The sequence below is a fragment of the Chrysochloris asiatica genome, unplaced genomic scaffold, assembly GCF_000296735.1.
Source record: "Chrysochloris asiatica unplaced genomic scaffold, ChrAsi1.0 scaffold00226, whole genome shotgun sequence".
In the NCBI taxonomy this organism is placed as follows: domain Eukaryota; kingdom Metazoa; phylum Chordata; class Mammalia; order Afrosoricida; family Chrysochloridae; genus Chrysochloris; species Chrysochloris asiatica.
Window position 1 is genome coordinate 2217595 of NW_006408744.1, and position 10154 is coordinate 2227748.

The following is a 10154-nucleotide window of genomic DNA, read 5'->3' on the forward strand; positions in this document are numbered from 1 at the left end:
CACTTTTTAATTGGGTTATTTGTCTTTTTCTTGTAGAGGTGTTGCTGTTTCCTGTATATTCTGGAAATGAGTCCCTTGTCTGATATGTCATTGCAAAAGATTTTTTCCCATTCTGTGGGTTCTCTTTTTACCCTTCTGGTGAAGTCTTTTGATGTACATAAGTTTTAAATTTTTAGTATGTCCCACGCATCTATTTTATCTATTTTTGTTTGTGTGGTTTTTAAAATGTTTTGTACTCCATGTATTCCCATCATTAGTGCCTTCACATTTGTCCCGAATTTTTCATTGATGAACTTCATAATTCTGGGATTCACATTTAAGTCAATTCTATGCTTTTTAATTTATATTGCATAAAAATGGCAGGTTTGGCATTCAAAGGACTCATATTGCATTCCTTTTTATGTCCTTTGACTTTGGGGAACAAAAGGAAATCTGAAGGGGCAAGAGCACAGATATAGGGAAGATGGAGTAAGGTTTCCAAACAAATTTGTATAGGACAGCCTTTGCTACCTCCAAAGAATGAGCAGGTATATTGTCATGATGGGGAGAAAAAAAAATCCTGGTGCAATTTTTCTTGCCTTTTTTCATCAATGCAGTTTTCAGCTTTCTTAAAATGTCTTCCTAATAAGCCCCCATAAGTGTCCTGTGTCCTTCCAGAAAACCTACCAAGATTATCCCTTGGGAATCCCATCAAACAGTCACTGTAACCTTCTGAAATGAACTCTGTGCCTCCTTGAATGTAACTGGTCCTGAAGATCCCCCTCTGAAGTCACAGTTTTGACCAAACAAGATTAAGTTAAGTATATTACTGAGAGAATTTGTCTGTAGCCATTCACTGATTGCAGAGACATGTTTAAATATCTTTTATGCATGTATGAACTGGAACCTTAGTATCAATAAGATGTTATTGTTGCTTTAACTTTTTATTGTGAATTGAGTGAAGGTTTACAGAAAAGATCATCAACTTCACATTCAACAAATCATACACTGTTTCCTTTCAATGGTTGTAATCCCCTCCATGTAACAACACTTATCCCACTTCCTCCCTGGGCTTCCTGGTTCCATTCCACGCCCCCTTCCTAGTCCTTCTCAACTTTGTCCTTAGGGAAATGTTGCCCTTTTGACCCTGAATGATTGACCATTCCATGCTAAGTATATCTTGCTAGTGTTGTTGTTGTCCACCCTATAAGCCTACCTACTGCTTGGCTTAAAAGTTGGGTCATGAGGGTGAGTTCCTTTCCAGACCTGAAGGATACAAAAGAACCATAATCTCAGTTTCCTCCAGTGTCTTCATGACCAGTAAACCCCATCTTTTCTTATTATTATTATTAAAAAATTTTTAGTTTTGTTCCACATTTTCTTTCACTCCATCCAGGACCTTCTAATACGAACTCTTTCAGGGTGGTTGGTACCGAACACTGTCATGAACACTGATGTTTACATGTTTCATTAGTCCATTAGACTCACTGATTCCAAGTCTCTTCAATTCTCATCACTCTTCTTTCTTCCACACATGAGAGACCAATAGTTGCACCTTAGGCGGCTACTTTTGAGCTGTTAAGATCCCAGGTGACTAGCAATACTTTATGACTTACCTTATATTTAAATTCAGGTCTTGTAATCATAGTTAAAGTTTCTATGTTTTGTGTATAGACCTATTTGTCACTTATCAATTATTTCATTATCCAACATTATGTATTTATGACAAAAAATCTTTTAGCTAAATTGTCATGCATTAATGACGTACGTCTGGCAGTAAGGAATGTTGAGGTGTGAGGTGAGAGTAGCACTGACTGAGAGTGATGGTTAATGTGTTGGGTCCACTTGGTTGGAACATGAATCTCAGTGATTTGGCAGTTATGTAATAAGATCATTCGGCAGTTATGCAATGATGTACTCATTCTCCAATATAGCAGAACACTGATTTCGGCATAACAACCTGGTCTTTGGAATCTAACCATTTAATAAATGAGGAGTGGGTGTAGATACAATGTGAAAATTAATAATCAATATATATTTTTTTTATGCTGGGGATTTTTTTTTTTTTTTTGCCACAGAATGTTTAAACTCCTTTCTGGTCTATTTGAAGGAACTCTGGTAGCGTAGTGGTTATGAATCAGGCTGCGAACCTTAAGGTCAGCAGTTCGAAACTACCAGCTGTTCTGTAGGAGAAAGATGAGGCTTTCTGCTCCCGTAATGATTTACAGCTTCGGAAACCCTGTACAGGATTGCTGTGAGTCAGAACCGACTCCACGGCACATCACCACCACCACTGATCTATTTGAGGAATGTCCCACCTACCCAGTCTTGAGGGGGAGGCAGAACCCTTTTATTACTATAGAAGACAGAAAATGTAATACACTTCACTTCCCAGCTTCACTTGCATAGGCATTTATTCTAGGCAGAACCAAACCTATATATTTGCTATGGTGTCTTAAATTAGTAGCAACTAATGCAAAGGTCGTGGTCCTGGTGGGACATTGTAGGACTGCTAACTGCAAGGTCAGTAATTCAAACCCACCACTACTCCTCAGAAACCCTATACAGGGCCACTGTGAATAGGAACCCACTTGATGTCACTTAACAACAACAACAACTAACCTAAAGGTTGGTGGTTCAAACCTACCCAGCAACTTACCCATAGTAGAAAGGCCTAGTGAACCGCTTCCGTAAAGGTGACAACCAAGAAAACCCTATGGGACAGTTCTACTCTGTAACACATGTGGTGACCATGAGTTGGGAGTCAATTCAATGGCAACTAACAACAATTCAATAAAACAGGATGATTAGCATTTCTCTGACAGCAGTGGTCCTGGCAACAATATACAGTTTCTGGACTGAGGGCTATATGGGGAAGGGACAGTAGTATGAGTAGAAACATTCAAGGTCCAGGGGCATGGGTCACGTAAACCATGTTATTTACATCTTGGCAGTAGTGGGGTCCTCACTGAATAGCATTAGTCCCTGATGGATAACTTCTGAGGCGTCCAACAATTCTAAAAGTCCTAAAGTATTTTTTAAAAGCAATTCATATTTTGCTCAAATCAGTTATGCTTTACTTTTGTTACTTCTAATTGAGGTTAGACTAACATATGCAATTGAAAAATTGTATTATTGTGGCTATGTAAATATTGTTCACTAGCAAGTCATGTTAACATAATTCTCTGTGGATTTAATACTCCATAGCTATGCCATTTGGTAGAGAAAGCTCTAACTATCAAGTTCAAAGGCATTTTCTTTATACTCCACCATTTACCTTTAAGATACCTTCAAGTGTATTCAAACTCTCAGTCTACTATCTATTTTGTCATGCCTCTTCTATTTTTCAATCAATTGGAAGACATCCATATTTTTGTGATTCCAACGAGAGGTGACCTGATGGAACACAGAAATTATCAAACAATATCATTACTATCACATGCAAGTAAAATTTTGCTGAAGATAATTATAAAACAGTTACAACAGAACATATAAAGAACTGCCAGAAATTCAGAAGACGATGTGGCGCTAGGAATATTATTGCTGACATCAGACAAATCGTGACTAAAAGCAGAGAATATCAGAAAGTGGTCCACTTGTTCTTTATGGGCTGTGCAAAGGCTTTCAACTACGTAGATCATGACAAACTATGGACAACATTGTGAAGAATAGCTATTCCAGAACATTTAATTGTGCTCATGAGGAACCTGTACATAGACCAAGAGGTAGTCAGTCATTCTCATAGAACAAGGGAATACTGAATAGTTTCAAATCAGGAAAGTTGTGTGTCAAGGTTGTATCCTTTCACCATATTTATTCAATCTGTATGCTAAGCAAATATTCCAAGAAGCTGGATCATATGAAGAAGAACATGTCACCAGGATTGGAGGACCTTTTGGTATGCAGATGAGACAACCTAGCTTGCTGGAAGCAAAAAGGACTTAAAATACTTTCTGATGAATTTCAAAGACCACATCCTTGAGTGTGGATTGTACCTCAGTATAAGGAAAACAAAAATCTTCACAACTGGACCAATAAATAACATCATGATAAATGGAGAAAAGATTAAAGTTGTCAACGACTTCATTTTGCTTGGATCTACCAACGCCTATGGAAGCAGCAGTCAAGAAATCAAACAGCATACTGCCTTAGGCAAATCTGTTGTACAAGATGTCTTCAAAATGTTCAAGCGCAAAAGTATCAGTCTGACCCAAGCCATGGTATTGTCAGTAACCTCATATGCATGTGAAAGTTGGGCAATGAATAAGGAAGACCATAGATGAAATGATGCATTTGAGTTATGGTGGAGAAGAATATTAAAATACCATGAACTGTCAGGACAAACAAATCTATGTTGGAAGAAGTACAGCCAGACTGGCCCTTGAAAGCCAGGATAAGAAGACTTCATCTTTCATACTGCAGACACGTCATCAGGAGGGACCTGTCACTGGAGAACATTATGTTTGATAAAGTAGAGGGTCAGCAAAAAAGAGGAAGTCCCCCACAGAGAAGGACTGACACAATGGCCAGAGTAATGGGCTCAAATGTAACTAGAATTATGAGGGTGGGTCAGAAATGGTCAGTGTTTCATTCTGTTGTACATAGGGCATCTGTGACTTGGAACCGACTCAAAAGCACCTAACAACAACAACTTCTATTTTCAAGGACTCGTTCTTTGCGAGTCTATTCTATTCCTGTTCCTAGATAGGCTGTCTATTCAGTTGGTCTGCTGAACAGTTGTTAGCCTGGATCCTCCTGATTTGTTGTTGTTGTTGTTGCTGGCATCAAGTCGGTTCTGACTCATAGTGACCCTATACACAATAGAATGAAACACTACCCATTCCTGTGCCATCCTTATATTAGTTTGTTATGCTTGAGCCCTTTACTACCACCACAGAGATTAAGTGTCAATTCATCTCGTTGGGAGTCTTCTTCTTTGTTGACCCTCCACTTTACCAACTCTGATGCTCTTGTCCAGGGACTGGTCCAAAGTATGAGAGATGAGGTTTCTCCATCCTTGCTTCTAAGGAGCAGTCTGGTTGCACTTATTTCAAACAGATTTGTTTGTTCTTCTGGCACTCTATGGTACTTTTAGTATTCTTTTCCAACATTGTAATTCAAATTTATTGATTCTGCTATGGTCTTCCTTATTTGTAGTCTAATTTTCACATGCATATGAGACGATTGACAATACCATGGCTTGGTTCAGGTGCACCTTAGTCCTTAAACTGATATCTTTGCTCTTAATCTTCATCAGTAAATATTCCAAGTCCTCTTTGCTTTCAGCAAGCAAGGTTGGGTCATCTGCATACCACAAGTTGGTAATCTAAATCATGATTTAGATCCACATTTCTAGAATTTGTGATTTTTTTCTTTCTTGGCTTCTTTCTTTTTGTTGAATACATGTAAAAAAAAAAATGTATAGTGTTCTGAATCTACATTTGATTAATAGTTTGGGTATAAAATTCTAGGATATAGCAGTTATTGACAAACCCATTCTCTTCTCTTCCTGGGCTCATACCTAAACTACATTTCCCAAGTTCCCCTATACTGAAGTATGGCATCTAACTGACTTTCTGCCATTTAAATGTGATGAGAACCACTTTCCAGGCCTGGTTCACAAAAACCTCCCACATTCAATTATCGGGCCCTTTCGGACTTCATTTTTTTTTCCTCCACAAAACTCAAAGAATGTTTTAAAGGAGCATGATTTGAGTCTCTTGCGGATGCCAAAACTGCCAGTTTGACGTGGTATAAATTGAAGAACACAGAATTCTATGGGGAAGGGTTAGAGAAATGGAAACATCACTTTCAGAAATGTATAAACCTAGACAGAGGTTGCATCAAGAAACAATAGTTTCACATTTTATGTTTTTGTTTAATGAAAGTCTCTATGATTTGGGAGCAATAGTTTTGACTCACTCTCACATGTGTATACTCTTCTGATTATTTAGGAATAAATTATTTGATAGTTTTTCTTACTATCTTCCAGGTAGCAAAGTTAAATAGCTGATATGTAATTACTGTGGTTGTCCTTTATTTTACCCCTTAAAAAAGACTGGTTGATAGGGACGGGCAACTTAGACATTGGCTACCTAAAATGGGGAGTGCGAGGCGGCTATAAAGGCACAAAGTGACTGGCTTACAAGTTTTCAAGAGGGAGTTTAGTTTCAGAGTGTGCAGGAGAAGGCAGAATCCCCACTGAATAGTTTTCATCTTGTCTAGATGGGTCTTGTGAAAGGAGAAGGGAATATAATTCTTTTGATTCAATAATGAGTAATTGTTATCATGACTAATTGTAATTGTCTCAACTGTAACATAAAGGGGGGAGTAGTTAAATTTTATAGTCCAGGAACAGAGGATCCTAAGACCATCAAAGGAAAAGAGCTTGAGCAGAATATGGGACCCTAACCAGAGAAGCAGCAACACCAGACATAGAGTCAGAGATGAGGACATGGAGAGATAGAGCAGCTGAGGACTCTAGATTCATGGAAAGAGAAAGGCTGTGTGCTGGCAGTCAGGAGGCAGGTTTGCAGAATGTGCCCTTTGATTGTTTAAATGATTATGTATTTCTGAAGAAAAAAAATTATTAAGTGGGGAAAAAACAACTAACTAGCAGAAATACAAAGTGATTTGTATATAGAATAACTTTAATTTTGTGGAAAAAATTAAATATATCCAAATAGGAAGGACAAAAAGACTGAAAGAGGGATACTTGGGTGCTGAGATAATAAATTATTTTAAATTTCTTACCAATTTTCTAAAACAAGCCTGTATGATGATAAATAAAAGCATGAGCATATTGAAAAAAAAAAAAAAAAAGCCCTTTTCTTGTCTTAAGCACTGTAGGTCCTTCATCAGCTCCAAATAATAATATTAACCACATAATACATTCCAGTGGTCCTTTTGAGCTTCTTCTTTTTCTTATTGTATACAAACAAGTAAAAGCTGAAGCACTGATAAACAAGAGACCTGTTTTGAGTCTTTTCCTGCAGATCAGCAGGAATTAAGATACTATATAGTAAAGGGCTGTTGGCCAGTCACCCTGGAGTGGAAAGGTCTGTCCATCTGATTCCAGTTCCAGTCATTCATTTATTCCACCAGTCAGTCACTTACTGAGTGCTTCCTATGGACTAAACATTGAACTAGACAGGGACATAAAAAGCTGTTGCCTTCAAGAAGCTTACAGACTAATAGAGACAAAGTAATTAACTGTGATGATTGGTTATGAGCAGCCAATCAATTAGAAGGATGTTTCTTGGGGGATGTGGGCTGCTTGCAATATATTATATATGAGATACGAAGTCTCACCATCCTGGCTTCTAAGGAACATTCTGGCTACACTTCCAAAACAGATACATTTGCTCTTCTGGTAGTTCATGGTACTTTTAGTATTCTTCTCCAACCAATTCTTCTGTGTCAGTTCTTCTACAGTATTCCTTACTCATAGTCCAACTTTCATGTGGACAAGACTATTGAAAATACCATAGCTTGGGTTAAGTGCACATTAGTCTTCAAACTGATATCTTTGCTCTTGAACACTATAAAGAGGGGTTTTATTGCAGCCTACTGCAATACAACATTTGATTTCATGACTCTGCTTCAGGAGTGCTGATTGTGGATGCAAGAAGACACATCTAAACCAGACTGGAGATCAGGGAAAGCTTTCTTGCTTGTTTTCTGCTGGTTCTGGATCTTACATCTGGCTTGTCCTCAATCCTCTGGTTCTTTGGACTTGAGCCAGTAGACTTCTCTATTACCTGCTGATCCTGAGAGCCATCAGTAGCCTGCTTGCCTGTCAGGCCTGCCTATACACAGGACCTGCTTGCCTACCAGACCTGCCTGCTTCCTAATCTTGGTTCATCTTACTTGGACTTGGACTCCTCCACCTCTACAATTTCGAGCCATTTCTTTGCTATAAACTTCTCTTTATATATATACATACATAAGTTTCACTGGTTTTGCATCTCTAATGAGCCCAGCCTGAATAATAGGGTAACTATGAGTCAGAACTGATTTGACAGCACTTAACAACAACAGACAAAGACAGACTAGGAAGAAAGAGTGATGAACTACTTCCGAATATTTAGTCACTGAAAACCTTATGAATAGCAGAGAGACACTGTCAGATATAGTGCCGGAAAATGAGCCACTCAGGTTGGAAGGCACTCAAAATGTGACTGGGGAAGAGCTGCCTCCTCAAAGTAGAGTTGACTGTGATGACGCAAATGTAGTAAAGCCTGTGGGAGTAATCCTGCAGGACCTTCTTTGCTGATGGTATACAACTCAAAATGAAGCGAAACAGCTGTAAACATTTGTTAATAATCGGAACATGGAATGTACAAAATATGAATCTAGGAAAAGTAGAAATTGTCAAAAATGAAAATGAACGCATAAACATTGATATCTTAGGCATTAGTGAGCTGAAATGGACTGGTATTGGCCATTTTGAATCTGACAACCACATGGTTTACTATGCCAGGAATGACAAATTGAAGAGGAATGGTGTTGCATTCATTGTCAAAAAGAACATATCCAGATCAGCAATGAGGTACAACACTGTCAGTGATAGGACAATATCCATGCACCTACAGGGAAGACCACTTAATACCACTATTATTCAAATTTATACACCAACCACTAAAGCCAGTGACGATGAAATGGAAGAATTCTACCAACTTCTTCAATCTGAATTGATCAAACATGCAATCAAGATGTATTGCTCATTACTGGTGATTGGAATGTAGAGGTTGGGAGCAAAGAGGAAGGATCAGTAGTTAGAAAATATGGCCTTGGTAATAGAAATGATGCTGGAGATCGCATGATAGAATTCTGCAAAACCGATGATTTGTTCATTTCAAATACCTTCTTTAGACAGCATAAGAGACAACTATACACATGGACATCACCAGATGGAATACATAGAAATCAAATTGACTACATCTGCGGAAAGAGATGATGGAAAAGCTCTATATCATCAGTCAAAACAAGGCCAGGGGCAGATTGTGGAACAGACCATCAGTCTCGTATATAAATTCAAACTGAAGCTGAAGAAAATGAAAACAAGTCCACGAGAGCCAAAAATGACCTTCAATACATTTCACCTGAATTTAGAGATCATCTGAAGAGCAGATTTGATACATTAAATACTAAAGACTGAAGACCAGAAGAGTTGTGGGATGACATCAAGAACACCATACATGAAGAAAGCAAAAAGTCATTAAGAAGACGAGAAAGAAGGAAAAGATCCAAATGGAAGTCAGAAGAGACACTGAAAATTGCTCTCCAGCATAGAGATGCTAAAGCAAATGGAAGAAATGAGGAGGTACAAGAGCTGAACAGATTATTTCAAATATCAGCTATTACAACAAAATGTTCAAAGATCTGGAGTCAGAAAACCAAAAAGGAAGAACACACTCAGCATTTCTCAAGCTGAGGGAACTGAAGAAAAATTCAAGCCTCAACTTTCGTTATTGAAGAATTCTCTGGGCAAATAATTGAATGATGCAGAAAGCATCAAAAGAAGATGGAAGGAATACACAGAATCACTGTACCAAAAGAAAATGGTTAATGTTCAACAATTTCAAGAGGTGGCATATGGTTAAGAGCCAAAGATACTGAAGGAGGAAGTCCAAGGTGCACTGAAGGAATTGACAAAGAACAAGACACCAGGAATTGATGGACTACAACTTGAAATCTTGCAAGAAAGTGAGGCAGCACAGGAGGTACTCACTCATCTCTGCCAAGAAATTTGGAAGCCAACTACCTGGCCAACTGACTGGAAGAGATCTGTATATGGGCCCATTTGCAAAGAGAGGTGACCCGATGAAATTCAGAAATCATCGGACAATATCTTTGATACCCCATGTGAGTAAAGTTTTACTTAAGGTAATACAGAAATGGCTGCAAGCATACATTGACAGAAAATTTCCAGAGGTTCAAGCTGAATTCAGAAGAGGCTGTGGTACAAGGCATATCATTGCTGATGTCCGATGGATCTTGGCTGAAAGCAGAGAATATCAGAAAGATGTTTACCTGTGCTTTACTGACTACGCAAAGGCTTTACATTGTGTGGATCCTGACAAGCTATGGACAACATTGTGAAGTATGAGTTTTCTGGAACACTTAATTGTGCTCATGAGAAATCTGTACATGGACCAAGAGGCAGTTGTTCG